This window comes from Myotis yumanensis, unplaced genomic scaffold, assembly GCF_028538775.1.
Source record: "Myotis yumanensis isolate MYYU_CA2020_CCGP unplaced genomic scaffold, mMyoYum1.0.hap1 SCAF_7, whole genome shotgun sequence".
Lineage (NCBI taxonomy): Eukaryota > Metazoa > Chordata > Mammalia > Chiroptera > Vespertilionidae > Myotis > Myotis yumanensis.
Window position 1 is genome coordinate 44,268,257 of NW_027223758.1, and position 23,266 is coordinate 44,291,522.

The window sequence follows — 23,266 nt, forward strand, 5'->3', positions numbered from 1 at the left end:
TCTTGTTATTGTAGCTATCAGTTTTTGAAAGCTTTTTGTTTTTCTAACAAGTATGAGCAAAACTATTTTTTTAATTTGGGGCTTAGAAAGCTCGGTCAAATAAATGATTAACAAACAACTCAGCAGAGACATTTTCCAATCCAAGACAGAAATTCTGTCTTGAACAGCACGGTAAAGAGAAAAACTGCCAATCAGTGACCAGAGAGCTGGTATATGGCACCTATGCTGGTACTCTCAACTTCTTCCACAATCCCAAACAAGTCACACACATCCTTGGAGCTCCATTTCTTCATTTATAAAGTAAGGGGATTGCACTAAAGCAACCAGCTTCCTTCAACTTCCAACATGTAAGTAGTTCCTTCTGATAAACAGTTATAATAGCCACAAAGATCCTTCAAAATATACTGTATTTGAATGCTCAAACAACTTTTTTTTTAATTCACTGGAGCTCCTGAAGTTTGAAAAAAAAATCATATTCAAGAAAGGTGGAAGAGTTTTCTGTGAGGGATGGCAGATATCAACATATTCAGACAGTTCTCAGGAGGTTATTCTCTAATGAATAGCCTCATATCAGTGTAAACATCGGCACAGCAGTTACAGCATCTCTTGAAGCCCTGTGATTATAGCACACAATAATGCTCATTGCCAAGTCGCTTTACACACAATACCCCAATAACAGCAGCAGCATCTTTCAACATGAGAATAATAGATGAATATATACAATGCAGGAACATGTTCATTTAATATTTTTATTTGTATGGAATATCTTCCCTGTGGTAATATTTCTGAATTCTTTCAATAATACTATCAACTTTCAAAGCATTTTATTAAAATATTCTCCTTCTAAAAGGAAAATTGTTTACCATCCAGATGAGCTAATATACACTTGGAAGGTTAATCCTATCAAATATCTACGAACATAAGTTGATTGTTTTTTCCAAAAGTGGTGATAAGTACGTTTGAGATAAACTTGCTCTCACGTCCCCTTTGTCACAAAGGGCACAGTTGCTAGTGGATAACTCTAGGATCAGGGTTGTTTGGGGCCATTGGATATTGGTTTTATACAAAACAACTGATCTTTGTAATGATTGGACCCATCGTTCTGATATCAAGTCAGAATTACACTACTTAGGGCTAAAGGCCATTTGGCCAACTCTCCTTGGACTTCATTAACACTACATTCTAGTCCTCAGAACTTGCCAACTGAAACTACAAAGTTAGATATTATGTGATGATAAAGTGGACGATTCAAAATACAATTTCCAGTAGATACAGAGGCAGAGCTGCCTCACACAGATTGTCAAACTGCAGCGGGAAGGCCGGGGAGGGTTGGGGGGCAGGAGGGAGTGGGTTAAGAGATCAATTGAAGGGCTTGTATGCATGCATATGAGCATAACCAATGGACATAAGACACTGGGGGGTAGGGGAAGCCGGGGTATTGTCAAGGGCGGGGGGGAAAAAAAAGGACACATATGTAATACCCTTTGTAATGCTTTAAGCAATAAAAAAATAAAATAAAAAAATAAAAAAATAAAATAAAAACAAAAAAAACAAAATACAATTTCCTTGATCAGCACATTGGGAATTTGACCTTCTACCATGGCAATTAGAATCAATATCACTTCCTTGTTGAATGCCCTGGCCATGATTTGGGAAAGTCTAGTTTTGAGCGGAATTTAGCCCCTGTCTTAATTTTAGGTTTAAAGAAGGGCAAGTGTCACAAAGGGGCAAGACCATACTTCAGTCTTTGAAGGTAAAATTCTCAAAGTACACACATAGATTTTCTCCAAGAAAATCTGAGTGGCAGTGTTGTCTCTGTGCTCACTTTGATGGTCAACTCATGTCTAGAATTATTAATTTCCTCACCTCTGTCTCTCTATCACCATAATCGTCATCCCCCCTCCCCCACATTATACTATGGAAATTTTCAAACACACAGTAAAGTTGAAATAATTTTAGTGAACACACATATACTCACCACCTAGATTATACCACACTATTTTACTCTAGTTGCTTTATCACATATCTATCCATTCCTCTATACATTCTTCTTATTTTTAAATATATTTCAAAGTAAATTGAAGATGTTATTAGTTCATTAATTCAAAAATTTTAACCCTTCTTTAGTCAAGTTTTTGTCAGTTTTTATTGAGGAGTTTTTTCCTCTATGAATAATTTTTAAAATGAATTTACACAGAATTCCAGGGGTAGAAAGTTCTGCTCAAACCAATTCAGACCCCCCAATTCTGAGCATATTTTCTCCCCTTTTTCTCTCATCCAAATGAGCTAGATTTGTTTTCCTTCACATTGACACTTCAACAATTAGATTTTCCAAAAACTAGAAAGCTGGATAACTTTCAAAAGAAAAAAAAGTCCACCATCTGCCCTTGGTATTAAAAATCTATTTATATATCTAAGAACATTCCTTGTCAAACAATAGCATTCTTTTTCTCTCTTTATTAGTTTTCCCCACTTTTGGATACTTCTCATACTACTTCATTGCCAAGATCAATTCTGACACTGAATTAGAGTATGAGAAAGACTCTAGAAGGTTAGTTAAGAATTCTACTTCAATGTGCTAAATAAACAAACAGAAAGTGTCTCTGCATCCTCCTAAAATACCATCAATATATAAATAAATGAATAAAAAATGTATTCAATCAGAAAGAGAAAAAAGGCAGGAGCAGGGATGAAAGCTGACAATAGTTGTCACCAAGTTTAAGAAGATTAAAAATGGATAGAGCTATGAAACTCACTTAGCCAAACAGAGAAAGCATAAGTCCACCTGCCCTGATAGGAGGCAGAGACGGCTTGCTGATGAGAAACAAGTCAGTGTGCTCTGCAAAACTCAGGGAAGACTCAGGGTTGGAACGCAGAGGGCATCACGGGTACCTGAGGACTGGCTCAGGGCTAAAGACCCGATGGTAAGTTACAAGATTACATTACCCCATCCCTTTCCCTCACCACAGGTGACTACAGATTTATTGCCTCAACAACATGAATCACAGTGTCTTCTGAAGTGGGGAATACCAAGCGCAATGGAAAGAAAGTATGAGGCATGCTTCTGGAAATAGGGGCATTCTTTGAATGTCCATACAACCAGTAGTGAAATACCATTCCTCTCTTTCTCTGTCACATGCCTGTGGCTAGGGATATTTTAAGATTTTCTCTCTGGAGAAATTAAGGTACCAGAGAGAAAAGATTTTTGGATGCTGACATTTAGGGTTTCCCCCCAAAAAAGTCCAAGTCTCTGTCAAATCATTTTATGGTACAGCCCATCCATCAACAAGAAAAATGAAAATATACCACACACACCCACTCCAATCAGCTTTTTATTACTCCTCCTCCACATAAACGGAGAGCCAAAGATCAGGAGATAACTGAAGCAAGTCCATGACAGGAAAGGCAAAGAACAAATGAAGAAGAGCACAGAGTAAACATAAATTAGAGGGAGCAGAGAATGCTTCCCCCCAAAACCTATCATTAATACAGTCAGAAAGATAAGAAAAAAAGAGTACTTCCATAACAAAAGAACAAGAAACTACAACAAGGAAATAATCAGAAACTAAGAGGGACTATTGGTCACATAAAATATGATACCTGAAATAATAGATTTCATACAGACAATGGAAAATAAAGCAAAAAGAAAAAATCCCAGAAAGTAGCACAAAAACAAATAAATAGACAATAAGAAAAAAAGATAATAAAATGAAAGTATCAATCAAGAAAGTCTAGTATCTAAATAATAAGAGTTCCATAAAGAGAAACCATAGAAAATAGAAAGAAGAAAATTATTAAAAATAATAATATAGGAAATTTTCTTTATACTAAAGATAGAAGGCTGAAGATTGAAAGAGCCCAGCGGGTGTACAAGGCAAGAAAAAAAAATATCCAATCCAATCATTAAATTTAAGTTCATTAAGATAAAAAGAGGCTACTAAGCACTTCCCCAAAGAAAAAGATTGAGACAAACAGTACAAAAGGAGCTAGGCCAGCGTGCTCGCTCAGTGGTTGAGCAACGACCTATGAACCTGGAGGTCATGGTTCAATTCTGATCAGGGCACATGTCCAGGTTGTGGTCTCGGCCCTCAGTGTGGGGCATGCCAGAGACAGCCAATCAATAATTCTCTCTCATCACTGATGCTTCTCTCTCTCTCTCTCTCTCTCTCTCTCTCTCTCTTTCTCTCTCCCTCCCTCCCTCTCCCTTCCTCTCTGAAATCAATTTTTAAAAAAAAATTAAAAAAGGACCTGGGATGGATCTGACTTCTCAGTAGTAACACTGGATACTAGAAGAGAGTGGAGCAATGACATCAAAATTATGAGGGACAATTATTTCAACCTAGGTTTATATATCTTGCCAACAGGACCAGCAACATAATTTGTGAGGCTCAGTGAAAAATAAAAATATGGGGTCCCTCTTTCCGCCATCGGTCTGTGCCGCCATAATGGTGCGCATGAATGTCCTGGCTGATGCTCTGAAGAGTATCAACAATGCGGAAAAGAGAGGCAAACACTAGTTCTTACTAGGCTGTGCTCCAAAGTCATCGTCCAGTTTCTGACTGTGATGATGAAACATGGTTACATTGGCGAATTTGAAATTATTAATGACACAGAGCTGGGAAAATTGTTGTGAACCTCACAGGCAGGTTGAACAAGTGTGGCGACATCAGCCCCAGATCTCATGTGCAACTCAAAGATCTATAAAAATGTCAGAACAACTTGCTTCTGTCCCGTCAGTTTGGTTTCATTGTACTGACAACCTCAGTGGGCATTATGGACCATGAAGAAACAAGACGAAAACACACAGGAGGGAAAATCCTGGGATTCTTTTTCTAGAGATGTAATACATATGTGCAAATAAAATGCCTCAAAGGACAAAAAAAAATGGGGGTCCTTGTTCAAAAATTACAAATATGAAGATGGCAGCAACAGAATATTACACCAAGTGTGGAATCCTCTAAGCAGGAGACCCCACATGTACATCTAGGAAGCTGGCCCTGCTGGTTAATTACCAATTATGTGCAAGGGTAAAATAAAGACACCTACTATTCATACACCCTTACTTCAAGATGTGCTCCATTAGGATAAGGGAATAAATCAAGAAAGAGGAAGAAAGGACCCAGAAGAGAATGGTAAAAAGCAGTGCCAGGAAAGCTAACAGGCACAGCCTACAGATCAATCAGTCCAGAGTGGAATAGGGAGATGGAGAAGCTCAAAACGGAGATTGAGGAGATGTGGGAAGAGTGAGTAGACATGGATTTCATAGTATTTAAAATTGCACTTGAATATTTGGAAAATTTTTCAATAGATGTATGATATCTGTTGGAGTATTTGGAAAAAACATGGCAGTAAAACTCAGAAAAGAAAAAAAAAAAAAGAACAAAAAAGAACTCCAGGAAGGACAAAAAGTTATATGAGAAAGGAAAATATACTCATATGTGTATAACTTCTAGTAGTAAAAATATCTATTTAGTTTGATAATAGTGTCCATTCTTTCTATTGATTTTATCTAATTTTTGTATAAAATTATATTCAAAAGAAGAGGGATAACAAGTAGAAATATGTAAGAAACAATATCCTTAATTAATAAAATGTAGGTATTACATAAAGTTGATCTCAATAAGTAGATTACAGCGTGCTATCTATCAAGAAGCATATTATTTATTCATATAAATTGGAACTGGCTGCCTCAGGAGAAAGGTTAATTGTGGGGTGTGGCAAGAGTGAAGCAATGTCCTGATACATTTTCTTTCTTTTTTTAAATATATTTTTATTGATTTCCAACAGGAGGGGAGGAGGAGAGAGAGAGAGAGAAACATCAATGATGAGAGAGAACCACTGATCAGCTGCCTACTGCATGGCCCACACTGGGGATCGAGCCCGCAACCCGAGCATGTGCCCTGACCGGGAATCGAACCATGACCTCCTGGTTCATGGGCGACTCTCCACCACTGAGCCACAGCGGCCAGGCCTGATACATTTTCTTATAAGTTTTTAGCACCATTTTTTAAAACTTCATGTTTGTACCCAAACATTTCAAAATGAGCATTGTCATCATCCAAGAACAAAACAAACAAACAAAAAAACAAACAAAAGCCATCTTTCCCTCTCATTCTCCTTTATTCTAGGGCAGCACATTGGCTTAAATTGTTATGGCCTTTGCGACTGATCAGAGTCAGCATCTAACTTTTGTTTCCTTAAATTAAAAGTGAAGAGGGGTGGGGAGCAAGAGGGCTCGGGGAGCAAGTGGGTGGTGGGAGCAGAAAAATATAATTAAATTAAAAGCACAGTCTGATCAGGGGAGCAAGGGTTGTCTGCAAGAAGTGGAAACTGTTGAGAGAACCTTGGTAACTTTGTCCCTCCCTTGAAGGGCGCTTTGAAAGCTGGCTTTTCAGTTAGGAATCTAGAGTTCCCCTGCCCCTCTTAACATAAAAGGCTTCCTCTGTTATGAGCAAACAGACTCAGTTTGTTTTCCTTGAATGGAAAAAATGTAACTAATAACAGGTTTCAAAGGAGGTAGAGATTTTTTTTTTCTTAAAAGAAAAATCAAAATGCTACCTAATCAATTTTGTTTAGTGTTTAATAAAAGGAACACATACCCTCTTACCAAAAAATTGGAGTGTTAAAAAAGAAAAAAAAGAAAAACACCAACTCTATTGTTACTAATAAGTCAATTCGAAGCACACGAATTAAGACTTTACAAAGGAGAAAATAAGGAATCCTTCTGATGTCTGGCCTGCATGTCCTCTGGAGTGTGTGTGTGTGTGTGTGTGTGTGTGTGTGTATGTGTGTGTGTCCATATCAGTGCAGAAAAGACAGGGTTAAGCTACTGCAGCTTATTCCTGGCTTACATTACATGTCCACCACAAGTCAGCTAAGGACTACATCTCCTTACTCAGGACCCTGTCTGGTGGAGGAGCCACCACTTTGAACTTGAGCAGATAGAAAGAAAGGGAGCTTCAGGGTGTCTCACATCAGCAGTCAAATGCTCCAGGCTAGAAGTGATACAGGTCACTTCTGCTTATAGCTTAAGGGTCAGCACTGGTTGCATGGATCACACTGAGGGAGGCCAAGACGTGTGATCCTAACATATACTTCCTCTCGCAAAGAGAAAGCATCCATTCTCTCACTGCCTAAAGCCCAGCACAACCTGAGGCCCCTCATTCTGTTTTACAAAAGGGCACCAACACTGGGAACCATGGAGCAGAAAATTAAAACATGAAAGCTGCAGGAATTCCTGACTGGTAGCCCCACACAAAAAGAAAGGTTAAAAGATCCTTTCAAGCAGAAGGAAAAGGATATCACACGAAATTACACAAAGGAATGAAGAACACTGGAATGATAACTATGTGGGTGAATATATACGATATTTTTCTTATTTAAATCTCTTTGAAGTACATTTTTTGTAAAAACAATGACAATAATGATAATATATTTAAAAGGAAAATGTATGACAACAATAGCACAATGATTAGGAGGGATAAATGTAAGTGTAGTAGTATTAATTTCTTATAATACTAAGTGATATAATATCACTTAAAGATAGACTGTGATAAATTAAAGATGTATACTATAAACCCTAAAGCAACCACTAAAATAAAAATAAAAGTTAATAAGCACACAAAGAAAATTATTTTTAAAAAGTTCAATTAATCTAAAAGAGGGCAGAAAAAGAAGGGGGGAAATGACCAAAAAACAAAGCACAGTTAGAAAACAAATAATAAGAAGAGTTAAACCTAGTCCTGACCCTTGTGGCTCAGTTGGTTGGAGCGTTGTCCATGCACCAAAGAGGGACAGGTTGGATTTCCAGTCAGGGAGTGTACGGGAGGCAACTGGTCAATATTTCTCCCTTCTCTCTCTCTCCCCATTCCTCTCTCTAGAAAAAAAATCAATAAAATCTAAAAAAAAAAAAGAAGAGTTAAACCTAATCATATAAATAATTCCATTAAATCTAAAGGGTCTAAATATTCAAATTAAAAGGTGGATATTATCAAATTGAATTTTTAAAAAGCAAGACTCAACTATATGCCACCTATAAGAAACACACTTCAAATGTAAATTAAAAGGATGGATAAAGGTATCAGAAGAAAGCTGAATTTGGCTGTATTTTTATCAGACAAGTAGATTTCAGAGCAAAACATATTACCAGGGATAAGGAAGGTCTTTTCACAACAATCAAGGGCTAAGTTCATCAAAAGGATATAGCAATCCTAAATATTTATGCACTTAATAGCAGAGTTTCAAATTACAGGGTGGGACAAAAGCAGGTTTATAGTTGTTTGCATGGAAAATAATACAATAGTTAATAAAAATACAAAAATAAACTCTGTGTTTTGTGTACTCGCAACTGTAAACCCACTTTTGGCCCACCCTGTATCTGAAGTAGATGGTAGAACTGCCGAGAGAAACACACAAATCCACAGTTATAGTTGGAGTTTTCAAGACAGAAATGACCAGTGGTTCAGGAGCTCTTGCCAGCCTCTGGAGAGTCAACACGTACACATTAATACCCTGTGCAGATCCAGAAATAGATGGGCCTCTCAGTAGTGCAAGAGATCTGAAGGAGAAAACCTCAAGAAGGGCTGAACCAGGCACCCTCAGTGCTGCCTGAAGTCTCCCATCAGGCAACTCTTCCACAGACAAGGGGAGAGGCTGAAGACCCTCTCCACGGAACCACGTGGCCAGGGGACTAAAGGTTCTCCCAGGTTGGTGATATTTCACAGCAATGCTTTAAAATTCTGTATGTGCCCTGACTGGGAATTAAACCAGTGACCTCCTGGGATGACGCTCAACCAACTGTACCTCACTGGCCGGGTGGGCATACTTTTTAGTTATTGTTATTTTTGCTTTGAAAACATTTTATTTTGAAATATGTATAGATTCACAAGTGGTTGCAAAGACACTACAAAGGAGTTCTATGTACCCTTTACCCAGTTTCCCCCTTGGTTTACAACTTACATAACTACAGTATCAAAACCAGGAAATTGACGTTGGCATAATGTGTGCACATAGTTGTATGAGATTTTATCACATGTGTATATTTGTATAACCACTACCATTATTATCACATGTGTATATTTGTATAACCACTACCATTATTATCACATGTGTATATTTATATAACCACTACTATTATCAAGGTATGGAACAATTCCATTAGGAAAAGACCTCATGCTTTCCCTTTATAGTCACATCCATTTCCTCTTTCCCATCATTCCTAACCTCTAGTGACCTTTCATTTGCTCTCAATCTCTGTAATTTTGTTATTTCAAGAATGTTATATAAATGGAATCATATACTATGTGATCTTTTGAGACTGACTTTTTCTCACTCAGCATAATACCCTTGAGATCCATTCTAGTAGTTGTTGAGCATCAGTTTCCTAATGCACTATACAAATTACCAAAAATATGTAATTTGTGATTTAAACATGCAAATTTATTACATAATGTAAGCTTATCCATCCACACGCATTTGTACTTTATGTACATATGTATGTGTATAGAAATGTATCTATCCATATATGTGTTTTAATATGGGAAAAGACATGCAGGTTATGATAATAATACAAGAATAAATTGTGTTTTGCATACTCACAACTATAAACCTACTTTTGCCTATCCCTGTATGTCACACACACACACACACACACACACTCCTCCATCCCCCCCAAATGTCCTTGTTCTATAACATTTCATCATCACCAACTGTTTCTGTTTCTCCCAACTGGAGAAGCAAAATAGGTGGGGTCTCAGAAAAGATGAGACTGAAGTGGAGATGGGTGAACAGTCCAGGTAATCTCCTATATGGAGCTCTTCTCCCTGGGTTGATACTTTGTCACGGAGACTCACTGGGCAGAGGTAAACCTCTGGTAAACCATGATCATTTGTCTCAGTGCTTTCTCAGCTCGGAACTTAGACTTGTGAAGCTACTTTCCCAAGATTTTATCTTGAGATGATGGAGGTTACATCTCAAAGCCTCACCAACAAGATTTTTCTCCCAGGAGTGAGAACCCTTGGGAAGACAGCGTTCACTCTGCTTATATCTACTGTTCATTCAAGTGCATGACCAGGTTAACTTAGTCCCCATTTAACCCGTCAGCACCATCTATATATGGTCAGGAAGGAGAGTTCATTTTTAATATCCCACTTCTCCTAATTCATTATCCATGATAATCCATTGTGTCCCATAAACTTCTTTTTGAAGATCATAGGGCTCTGTAATCCATTTATTTTTAGCATCTTAAATTACAGAAAATTAATCAGAGGTATAAGTGGACCACTATTCCAAAGTTTGCATGGAGCTTGTTAACAAAGTAACAGATTGGTAATGGCCTATGTGCCAGGTGGGTCAAAATGTGGAACAAATCACCCTGGTTGGTTGCTTTTCCCTGAGCTCTTCATTCTAACTTAGCTCTAGATGCCTGCTTGGCCTGCCTGCCTTCCCAGAATCTCATCAATGAATTAACAAAACTCAGCTGGCCTGAGAGCTAATTGGACCTTAAACTTTCCAGTGAGGGCGCCATTCATTCTCATCTTCTCTTCTGCATTAGGTTAGCTGAAACATTTAGGGAAATCACTCTAGGTCTTTGAACTCTCGAAGAAGTAAAAAAGCAGTAATTTTCATTAAGCAAAAGCACTGTGTTCCAGGCTAAGTGTCCATTTGTCCTTATTCTTATTCTCATCATTGAGAAACAGTATCAGATTACCCCCAAAGGGCTACAGATATGGGTGGCCACTGTGAGGCCTTTTAGCTTCCAGAAAGCCCCAAGTTCATGACTATAGCTCCCTCTACATTTTTCAGTTCCCAGTTAAAAGAAAGGATAGTCATTTCTGAACCACTCAATAAAAGAAATTGAGATTCCATATTAACTAGAAATACTATATTAGTATTATCCTTTATTAGGAGTTTCCCTTGCCAGAGGAGCTGGATTAACGTGAACATAGAAAAACTCCTGACTCTGATCACGAGGAGAGGCTTTTAAATTATTCATTATGCAGTAACTAAGTGTTCTTTGGCTAAGAAAAAAGAAAAAGCCTTCTTCTAAATAAAACCCATTCACAGAATGGACAAAAATCCCCGCATTTTTTATGCTCCCCACCCTCAGTGTTTCTACTTTATACAAGATGTCTTCATGTGCATTCTAGATGTATAAATGCATTTATGATGGTTTGAAACATCTGTCAGGAGACTGAAAGAAAGACAATAAGAAATTAAATGACTAACTGGTTTGGCTTGGTGGATAGAGCACTGGCCTGCGGACTGAAGGGTCCCGGGTTCGATTCCGGTCAAGGGCATATACCTTGCTTTCGGGCACATCCCAAGTAGGGGGTGTGCAGGAGGCAACTGATTGATGTTTCGCTCCCATCGATGTTTCTGACTCTTTATCCCTTTCCCTTCCTCTCTGTAAAAAAATCAATAAAATATATTTTTTTAAAAAAAGAAAGAATTTAAATGGACTGAGGGACCCGAGGAGTGATTTTGTTGTGCCCTAAGCATCAGGCCTAAGAAAGAGAATGTTGCTGACTCTTATGGACTGAATGCTTATGTTCCTCTCAAATTCATAAGTTGAAACCTAATCTCTGATGTGATGTTATTTGGAGATGGGGCCTTTCGGAGGTAAATTGGGTGGGAACCTCCTGATGGGATTAGTGATTTTCTAAGAGGAGACACCATAGAGCTTCCCTCTCTCTGCCACGTGAGGAGATAGTGAGAAGGCAGCTTCTGCAATTCAGGAAGAAATGGAACCCTACCAGAATCTTTCGCTTTCTGGGCTCCAGAAATGAGAGAAAACAGATCCATTCTATGGTATTTGTTAGGGCAACCTGAACCAACTAAGACAATGACTTATTACTGACAAGTGGCCATGATATAGGGGCACCTGTGGGTATATAGCCAAGGACAGTGATGGTGAATCTATGACACGCATGTCAGAGGTGACACGCTAACTCATTTTTTTGGTTGATTTTTCTTTGTTAAATGGCATTTAAATATATAAAATAAATATCAAAAATATAAATCTTTGTTTTACTATGGTTGCAAATATCAAAAAAGTTCTATATGTGACACGGCACCAGTGTTAAGTTAGGGTTTTTCAAAATGCTGACACACCGGGCTCAAAAGGTTCGCCATCACTGGCCAAGGAGGTAATTTGGGAAAGCAGGACCAATGAATCATTATATTTTCTCTTGTACACCATTCTGGCTAAAGAGTTACCTTTGTTTAAGCCTTCGGGCAGAGGAGTGCAAGCCTCCATTTATTTCATGACCTTGATCACTATTCTTCTGTTTCCACAGGAGTTCCCAGCCAATCGGCCATCATGTCACGGTGCCATGGCTCATGAGAATCCCTCATGCGTTCCGTGACTGCCCTTGCAGGGGGTTCTAACCATCTTTGTTCTTTTTCAGCGCTGCCATTACAACTGTCTACAACAGTGTCTCCCTATCCCTCTGTGACTTACCAGGACCTGATTTGGAGGCCCATTTCCCATTTACTAGCAATATAACCTTGGGCAATGCGTAATGAAATTTTAAGGATATAATATGTAGAAGATAACTGCGCACAATGCTTGGTGAAATGCTCATTTGACATCCCAGAAGGAAGAGGACAGGTAGTGGTAATGTGTTACTGGGAGGTGGGCCTTCCTGGGGGTGGAGCAGGAACTCTGGAAGATAGTGTAGGAGAGCCACACGGCACCTCCCGCCTTCTGAGTGAGATTTCAGCCTAGTCATCACGGCCGTTCCTTGTGGACACTGCAGCATCTCCAGCAGCCTGGAGCATGTCTGCCCCTGCTCTTGATTAAACAGCCAAAAGAGGATATTCACAACAAGCATTTTCTAGTTTTTGCCTAAAAGCAATAATTTTTTTTTTTATTATTGTTACATCCCTTCCAATTGCTAGTGCTTTTAATGAACTACGATTGTAATGTTGTCCCAGGGTGATGGGGCTCTACAACTGAATAATATCCCCAGATCCTATTTCTTTTATTAAAAAACAAGTGGGACACAGGCTCATCTCATGAATTTTAATGTGATCAAGATCGCTGCCCACTGGAAAAATGTGTTCTCATTGAGTTGTGAAAAAGTGTGCCTGGCCACATCAAACAAAAGGAAATCAATAGCCTTCAAAGGATTAGAGTTCCCAGAGGTTGGGTGGGACAAGGGAGGTAATACTATTTTATCAAAATAGTTTTTTTGAAAAAAATTTTTTCAAAAATATCTCCTTCCCTATATAGGACAGGTTCAGTTAAGCATTTTATTTTTCTTGTCAATGAAGTGTCAAAGTGATTTGACACTTCATTGTTGAGTGACTACTCGGTTTCAGTCTCATTACACACACTCTGCCAGCTTGCTTAATGATCAGCTAAGTATTTTCCTCAAAGACTTGGCATCTTCCTAAGTGGGAATCGGGCCAGGATATTTATTTAATCTTTATAGACTTAGTTCTCCCTCCCATCCAAGCCCTCTTCCCTCGCACTGCCACCAACCAAGTGACTCTGACATGCTTGAGTGCTCCATGCCCTTTGTCACATGCCCCTCCCAAAGGAGAAGTGGATCCCTGCCTCTTTTCTCTGTCCTCCCATCTTAGCATCAAGAAGAGATCCATGCAATTTACCTTGATTAGGGCCAAGGTAAAAAAAAAAAAAAACAGCCAAGGTCAAAGTGAATTAGCAAATGCTCCCCATGTGATACAGGTAATACCGGGATACAGAAAACTGAGCAGGCACTTTCCCAGGACACAAGGTGAGGTACTTACACTGGGTTGATTGACGAGCACATCTCACCTTCCAATGGATACCAACCAGTAGCATTAGAGTGTGCAGAATCTTAATGTTATATACTATGCAAGTGGGATGCTTTATTAGCCTTGGCCTGTGACCTTGGGTGAGAAGCAAGTCAGAGAGGAGAGGACTATATGCACTTGCTCAATCAGGTATTGGTTAAGCACTGCCATGTGCCAGCTAGATGCTGCCAGATTTTCTAGAATGAAACCAAGTCACGGCCTCTACAAGGACAGGCTCTTGTGTACAAGACAATATTTATGTTCATTCCTCTTGACCACTAGACAGTAAGGCACAAATTACTAAAAGTTGTATTGGTCAAGTGACTGAACCCAGGATTACAGGCAGGAATTCCTTGCAGCTGTTGATAAGGTCTTTCTTTTCTCCCTTCCACCCCCTTCCCTCAGAGGAGAGCACAAATATACCCCCCACTACCACAAATTATGCAGTCAAGTTTCCCACATTTGGGGAAGTCGCAGGGGTCAGCACATCCAAGTGCAATGGATAAGCCTCCCCCTAGGAAAACCATCTTCATAATCATGGCATCTCCCTGGCCAGGTAAATACGATGAAGTCTTTCTTTATTAGACATATTTTTATCTAATTATTAGCATCAAATTACCCAATTCTCTGACACCCCGCAAAAACATTTCCAACTAGCATCCTGCTCATAGAGAAAGGAAATAGTTTGAAAACCCAGTCAGGGATATGCAAACAAGAATGACAAGAAATGCATGGAGTTCTGGGTACTACTATGGCAGGTTTTATGGACTGGAATTCCCAAACCACTCCCAACCCAATCCCCCACCTTCCTCTACTGTGGAGACTAGAAAGACACAATATTTTATTTTCTAGGCTCAATTTTGGCTAAAAGTGGTTATGCAACACAGTAGTAGCCAATAAATAAAAGAGAAACTGGGCAGAGTTTTCAGGGAAGGTTTTTAAAGGGACAGATTCAGCTAGTACAGCTCCTTATCCCATTGTCCTTCAGCCTTCTTCCTCAGTCCTTCCCTTTCCTAAAACAGGTATGATACTAGGGGTTCAGCAGCTCTCTGGAGACCACAAAAATGAAAGCCACTTGCTAAGGATAGAGAGGAGGAAGATAAGCAGACTGGGCCCGTGATGACATTTGGAATTGCTTTTGCTTGTCCCGCATCATCTACTCCCTGAGATTTTGTTGCATGTGGCAGATAAACCCCTTACTTAAGTAAGCCTGTCAGTTACTTGCAGCTAAGTGCAATCCTAATGGATAAAGACATTTTGTGGCATGTAGCAAATAAACCCCTTACTTGAGTAAGTCCTGTCAGTTAGGTGTTCAGTTACTTGCAGCTAAATGCAATCCTAATAGGTACACTTGACTCTGAGCAGTCAATTATGCTAGCTCAGCTCTGTTCTTCTGCCATTTATTCTACTGACTGGTGCTTGTGATGTTACTACTGCTGTGATATTAGACAAAAAAAAAAAAAAAGGCTGTCTTTTGACAAACTTCCTGAAAATAGTGAATCACAATGATTATTCCAACTTAGTTTGCTCTTAAATTCTAAAACCTCCATTGTTACCATTTCTTAACTTGCTGAGATAGAGTTTGTGATTTTTTCTGGGTTTATTCTAAACCTCCTTTTCTTCCTAATATTCCACATCACTTTTGTAAACAAAGCTTTTACAGTTTCCCCTGGAGACAGGCATAGGGGCCAATTCCATCTCCTCTTTCAATGACAAAGCTTAGGTATATTTAAAGACTACCTTCTACACAGAACTCTTTCCATAGGCAATGGTCTTCATTCGGAAGTCTTACAATGCACTCCACAAGTTAGTTGAAGGACAACAGCTCCTGCTAAGGGCCCATAAATATTTGATGCTCCAATCTTAACTTTTCCTAAAGATAAAACCACTTTGTACAGTATCAAATGGTCCCTGAGGACTCTTATGTCAGAATTGTTGGCTCTAGCCACTTTACTTATCATTTGTGGCATCCCACCTTCCCTTGAGGACCCCAACATCAATCAATAAGAAGCAATTTGTCAAACGTACACCATGCAGCTTATTTGTAATTATCTTGAAACCAGTGTCCATATGCTACGCGTGTGGAAATGACTGAGATCCACCATGGCTTAAGGCTGTAATGTCACCTCAGATAGAAGGTAGACATTGCCCTGTGCTGCCCCCACCTCTCTAGAAATCACATCAGCAAACAGAAAGAGTAATAATAGCTAACAGGTACATCGTACTACCATATGCCAGGCTGTTTTGAGTACTTTAAATATAATAACTAATGTAAGGTAGGTACTATTATTATCCTTGTTATATAAATGAAGAAACTGAGATACAGAAAAGCACAGATACTAAAGGATGGAGCTGAAATCTGAAAGCAGGCAGAGAGTTCCAACATGCAAGTCTATATTTTACTGCCTCGGTGGACAGATTCTAAGATGGGCCCCATAGTCCTTGCCTCCTGGTGTTCATGTCCTTGTGTAACCCGTTCCCCATGAATGTGGACTGGTCCTATGACTTGATTTAACCATTAGAACATGGCAAAGGTGACAGGATGTTGCTTCCAGGATTGTATCACATTTGGAACTGAGAATGGCTCTGGCCAACTACCAGCAAGGAATAGAGGCCGTCAGTCCAACAACCCTCCAGGAACTGAATTCTGCTGACAGTACTTGAGAAAACTACTGGAAGAGAGCAGGTCAGTAAAGAGATGTACTTCATGTCCTTTTGAAACAATTTGCAACATCTTAAATAGTTTCTAAAAGATTTACTTTTAAGAATTATATGATTGTTGCTGTCTTGCAATATTATGTACAATGAGTGAGCATTTGGGATCAAAGACATAAGAAAAAACTGACAACCCCGGATAAGGGAGAAGCCTAGGAATAAATAACCCAGATCCAGAAAGGTGTTGGCTGGGGCAGAAGCAAGCATCTGAAAGTAGAACATCAGGGTGGAAGTGTGGGGTTAATGGGTCAGGCAGGCTGGATGAATGAAGTCACTGGTTCAGCAACTAGGGAGAAAGTCATTGGCTGGGGACAGGAAGACAGAGTATGCAAGAAAGGAACAAACTGATCAGAATCACTGAATAATAAGCCCCACACACCAGCAGAAGCAAAGGCCTTGATGACTACAAGCTCCCCTTGGCCTCAGCTTAGTCCATGGAATTCACTTCAGGCCATATCAGGGAACGGTCCTCAAGTAAGGCTGGCTGAGAGTCTGATGGGAAAGAGGAATGAGAGCCCCTTACTGGAGAAGAGGTGATGGGACAGAAAGAAAGAGGACTATTAATATTTTGCCTACTGGCTCTGCTGTATCGCATCTGATTCACATGATGATCTTTATGGGCAGTTCTCCCCCAGAAAACATAGGATAGGAGTGGAAGAACCAATCATAGATTCCGAGTGCTGGAATGGATCTGGAGGTCATCTCAGCACATCATCGCAGTTGACAGACTATGAGAAAACTGAAACCTAGAGAGGCTGGTAACACGCCCAAGCTCACAAAGCTGGTTAGTGGCAGTCTCAGCCAGGAAAGCCTTTCTCGATGCCGCCCTTGCCTATTAATCAATGGGGATTTGAGAGCCTGAGCACTCAGCTCTCTGCAGACAAGTGACACTGTGTAGTTAAGTGCTAAATTGCATGGACAGGCTGTAGTGCTGGAGGACTTCAGAAGATAAATGAAAGAGTGCTGGGGTAATTAGAGAAGACTCGGGGAGAAGGTTCAACGCAAGCCGTGCCATGAAGAATGACGAGCAGCCATGTATTTTCCTAAGCAAGTCTACATTTAATCAGAATCTCTAACCTCCTTCTCATCAAGACAAGGACCTTCAACACTTTAGCTTCTACCCAAACTCCCCCCACTTCTCACATCCATATGTTTGGCTTTTACAGTATGTACACGAGTTTTAAAATACAGGAAAAATTGCCTTATTATTTCGACAGTCAATCCAACGTGTTTTAACAATGGAGTCAGCATTGCTTCTTCTTGAGGCACATATCATTCAGGGATTCTTTCAGGCAGGGTCTCTGAGAGTTAACACTCCCAGCCTTGTGTGTCTGCCAAGGTCTATTTTCCCCTCACCCCTGCATGATGCTTTACCTGGGGAAGGACTCCTAGCATTTATTCTTAGACCTGAATAGTCTGCCATAGGTCTCATGGCCACTCTTTTGTGGGTAGTGGGTCTTTTCTTGCTGCCTGCCTAAAAGATTTTTCTCTTTGTTCTCTATGTTTGGCAGTTTTATTAGAACTATTATATCTTCACTTGGCTTGTTCCTCACTTCATTCAGGTCTCTGCCACCTCTTCAGAAAGACTTTCTTCAACCCTTCTCTAAAACAGTTCCTCTGAAAGTATTTTACTCCGATTTACTTGTCCTTCAAAGCACTTATATACACATGAATATATATACATATATAATGGGTGCATGTATTATGTTGCATATGTGCTCCCCCACTGAATACCCCTAGAACAGTGTCTGACAGTAAATTCCTTAATAAGTAGCTGCTGATAAATTATTGACTATACCTAGATGTGGGGTTTGTGGTTGTTAAATTTATCCTGCTCAGCACTTGGTACTGAAGCTCTTTCAACCTTAACATCCTCATTCTGGAAACATTGGCTATTTCCTATGTTAAATGGTTTCTCCAAAGGAACAGAACCAATAGGATATATATACCTGTATATATATATATATATATATATAGAGAGAGAGAGAGAGAGAGAGAGAGAGAGAGAGATTGATTGATTGATTTCAAGGAATTCGATCATGCAATTGTGGAGGCATAATTAAGTCCAAAATCTGCAGGATAGGTCAGCAGCCTGGAGACCTAGGGAAGAGTTAACATCCAAGCCCAAAGGTACAGTGAAGGCAGAATTCCCTCCTCTTCAGGGACCTCAGTCTTTTTCTATAAAGGTCTTTAACTGATTGGATGAGGCCCACCCACATTATGGAGGGTAATTTGTTTTACTCAAAAATCTACTGACTTAAATGTTAATCTCATCTAAAATATACCTTCACAGAAACATATAGAATAACATTTCACTACTCTCTGGGCAGCAGGGCCTAAGTAAGTTGACACATAACCATGACCATCACAGACTCCCACCTCGGTAAAATTCTTTGTTTGTGCCACTCAGCCTAACCTCCATTTTGCGTGGTTGTTTCTATGTGCACCCCAAGCTGCTCACTTCCTCTCGGTTCTCCAGTAGAGTTTTTTAATGACCAATTATCTGGCTTCATGCAGGAATCCCAGTGCCCCACCAAGGGCAGGACAGGCCCTGCAGACTTTCCCAAGCAGCCCCTGATGTCCCTTGCCCACCACCGTATCTGGTCATGAGCCCTGATGACTTCAAAGTCCCCTCTCATCACCATGAGTTTACTCTATTCAGATTCACAGAGGTTTTCCTCGTTTTTGAGTGGGGTTGTGTAATTTTAAAAATTTAAAGCAGGATTTCACCTTATACTGTTGGAGGAGAAGGTGGGAAACTGTGTACATGCTCACTCTGACATCTGATTGGGAGAAGGTGGGAATCAAGTAGGAAAGAGGGGAAGCCATCCCGGGAAAGCAAAGCTGGGACACAGACGGGAGCAAGCATGTCACATGAAGAGGAAAGCTAAGAGCCCTTCTTGAACATTCTAATATTTGGGCAACCACTATGTGCTGGGGGGCTGTGCAGGATGCTGGAGACGGTGATGCACACAACATATGCATTCACATTCTTGTAAGCCTCACAACTAGTTTAGGGCAAGCACCTCGGGCAGAGTGGGAAGTGGGGTTTGATAATGCAGGGTCATATCTAAAAGCATCTTGGGTCCAGCCGGTGTGGGTCAGTGGTTGAGCATTGACCTATGAACCAGGATGTCACAGTTCGATTCCTGGTCAGGGCGCATGCCTGGGTTGTGGGCTCAATCCCCAGTGTGGGGCATGCAGGAGGCAGGCCATCAATGATTCACTCTCACCATTGATGTTTCTATCTCTCTCTCCCTCTCCTTTCCTCTCTGAAATTAATAAAATATATTTTTAAAAGAAAATAAATAAATAATAAAAATCACCTTGGAAGGATAATAAGGGGTTTGACCCGTGTCCCTAAAACACAAAGCTGCAGTTTTGGGGGCCTGGGGATTACATGCTGGAAGCTATGTTTAAGCAAGCAGATTTGATAGAGGAAAGCTAGGCGCAGGGCATCGGCCAACAGTAGTTGATGAAACTCCTGGTTTGCCTTGGACAGTACAGATTTATGTCTCTTGTTCCAGTGTAATTATTCATAGCGCCCTTTTCACTTTCAAAGTGTCCTCTTTGGGTGATAAATCACCAAGTCGCCTAGCTAGAAGCCCGAGAGCGTGAGCTTCTTGAGGGTAGGGCTGGTGGTCTCTTTGCCTCTGTGCCTTGAGCACATGGTGCCCAACACATAACAAATATTTCACTGGCTGTCAAAAATATTAATGACTCCAACACAAGAATCACAAACAGCAGTTATTAAGGTAGCAAGAGATTGAAGGTAATGTAGTTTCTATGAAACCAGAGCTTCAAGAAGGAGGCTGTGGGGTAACAGAATCTAGTGTTCCAGGGACAGCAAGAAGTCTAAAAGAAATAAACTGAACACAGACTTCTTGGAGATATAGCAACCCCAGGTCTGGGGCTGGGAAAGTACAAACCTGCATGAAACATCTTGGGCCCGAAAGTAAGAAAATGCTGAAAGACTAAATATGCCTACATCAAAAGCACACCGAAGTTGGCTTAATGGGGCTCCCACTGGCCACGTTTGTACTGATTTGAGCATCAAAAAGAATAATGATGGCTACGGGTTATAAAGCAGAAGAAAAGAAAAGAAATCCTGAGCCCATACTTGTGTTGATCAAAAACTAAGCAGGAGAAGCTGTTTTTACACAAAAACACCAGCCAATAAACGTAGAAGGAATGAGAAAATTGCTACTTTGCAGCCATCAGTACAATAATTGGTCGAGGTAAGGGTAATCGATGCATGCTAAAACCACCGAATGAAGAGTTGTTGGACACAGCATGGTTACCAAATGAATAATGGGACAAAACTGACACATACCTCCTGATGTGATGCAAGTGGAAATACACATCACTTATGTAGAATTCTTGCCAAAACAGAAGACAAAACAATATTTAACCTGAATATAAACTTGAGAAGACAATCAGAGCATTCCAGAATGAGGGACAGTCCATAAGACAACTGGCCTTGAACACTTCAAAACTGCCAGCTATCATGCAATTCCACAGAAGAAGGATGGACATTCTAGAATCTAGATTAACAGAGAGCAGAGAAACAAAACAATGCAAAATGATGCACAAAATGTATTTGGATCCTGGATTTACAAACAACAACAAAACTTCAAAAGCTATTTTGGGCAACAATTTAGGGTTTCAATATGGGCTGTTTATTAAATAATGATCTCATTGAATCAATGTTAAATTCCTCGAATGACTTTTTTTTTAGGAAATACATCCTTAACCATGTAAACTGGAGTACTTAGAGTGAAACATTTAGGTGAAATATGATGAATACAACCTTTTTTCCCAAATTTCTCTGCTAAAACACATGCTCTGCAAACACACACACACACACACACACACACACAGAAGGGATCAAATGTGGTAAAATATTAGTAATTTGGTAAAATAAGGTAAAGAATATATGGGTATTCTTTGCATTATTCTTTCAACTTTCCTATGGATTGGAAACTTTTCAAAATAAAAAAGGAGAGGAATTTAAAAAAAACAAACAAACAGGAAAAGAACGAAAAGCCTGCAGGAAAGGTCATATTGTGACATTGAAGGGAGGCACCTGCCAAGCTTCGGGGTGATGGGAGGTAGTTGATTTGCAGTGCTAGGAAGAAATCCATTGCCACGGGTCAAGGAGGCAATAGAGAGAAAAGAGCTAAAAGTCAAGAGTACCAATAAAAATAAGGTTGAAGAAATTAGTCAGAAACCAAAGGAGAAAACAGGATCAAATGAAAGCTTTCGGCAATGCTTTTAAAAACAGGAGAGTTGTGGGGTGGTTTAGAGGCACCGAGTAGAAATGAAGAGGCTGATGAAGCTGGCAGGACAAGCTGGTGGGTCTGGTTCTTGCGCGATTTCGAGGCATGTCCCAGACTCTGACAGGAGGAAGATTTTCATATACATTTTACTAATTTTCTTTCATATCAGACACTTCTATTATAGAGAAAGGACAAGTAGCAATATTAAAATATTTCCTCTAATTAATTCCCTTTTAATGTGCATGGATTTTGTGCACTGGGACACTAGTTTATTAATAATTCCCTAAGAGGCCACTTACACAGGAGAGTCAAGAGAGTACCTGACACTGGTTCTCTAATCCCCTCTTTAGCTCACCTAGTCATCTTTCCAAGGCAGCCACAAGTCCCAGACACACATCCTCAGCACTTTATTGCCATTTTTTCTGTTCTACAACAGTGAAGCATGATGGAAAGTTGGAAGCATAGGGCATGAAGGCAGGTTGAAAATGGAGGCAAGTCTCACACAGATTGTCAAACTGCAGCGGGAAGGCCGGGGAGGGTTGGGGGGCAGGAGGGAGGGGGTTAAGAGATCAACTGAAGGGCTTGTATGCATGCATATGAGCATAACCAATGGACATAAGACACTGGGGGGTAGGGGAAGCCGGGGTATTGTCAAGGGCGGGGGGGAAAAAAAAAGGACACATATGTAATACCCTTTGTAATGCTTTAAGCAATAAAAAAAAAAAAAGAAGAAAAAAAAAAAAGAAAATGGAGGCAAGCACATCTCTGAGGGGAGAATTTGTAGTTTCACACATATCTCTGAGAACTAAAGGCCTGTTGTTGTATGTTTTAGAGGCTTCTGGTGACATAACAGATCCTATGAAAATATTTATCTTAAAAAATATCTTATTTAAATATTTAAGAAATCACTTACCAGAAGTCATATATGGAATGGTATATTCACATAGTTTAAAATGTCAAATAGTGCCGAACCGGTTTGGCTCAGTGGATAGAGCGTCGGCCTGCGGACTCAAGGGTCCCGGGTTCGATTCCAGTCAAGGGCATGTATCTTGGTTGTGGGCACATCCCCACTGGGGGGCGTGCAGGAGGCAGCTGATGGATCTCTCTCATTGATGTTTCTAACTCTCTATCCCTCTCCCTTCTTCTCTGTAAAAAATCAATAAAATATATTTAAAAAATTAAAAAATTTAAAAAATAAAATGTCAAATAGTGCCAATAAGCTTGTGATAAAACACACACACACACACACACACACACACACCAAAGCAACACTCCCCTTTCCCTTTAATTTCCATCATTTCTCAGCTATGTTGTGTATTTACAGCCAGAGTTCTAAATAATAGGCTTATACTAATACTTCTTGCTTAATTTTACATATTATCTGTTCATTTCCTTCAACTGAATATAAACATTTAATGGTCTTCTCACCACCACCATGTACCCCACAAACACACACACCAAATCCACATCTCCTTTTCTCACCCTCCCAA

The 23,266-nt window shown here is 39.9% G+C and overlaps 1 non-coding gene and 1 pseudogene across 1 annotated transcript; one reads left to right on the forward strand and one right to left on the reverse strand.

Moving 5' to 3' along the window:
• Nucleotides 1-4,433: 4,433 nt before the first annotated feature.
• On the forward strand, nt 4,434-4,879 carry LOC139014574 (small ribosomal subunit protein uS8-like; annotated as a pseudogene).
• Nucleotides 4,880-14,184: 9,305 nt separating this feature from the next.
• LOC139014793 (U1 spliceosomal RNA) lies at nt 14,185-14,346 on the reverse strand. Its single transcript, XR_011472339.1, has one exon. It is a non-coding gene; the product is annotated as a U1 spliceosomal RNA (small nuclear RNA).
• Between the last annotated feature and the right edge of the window lie 8,920 nt (nt 14,347-23,266).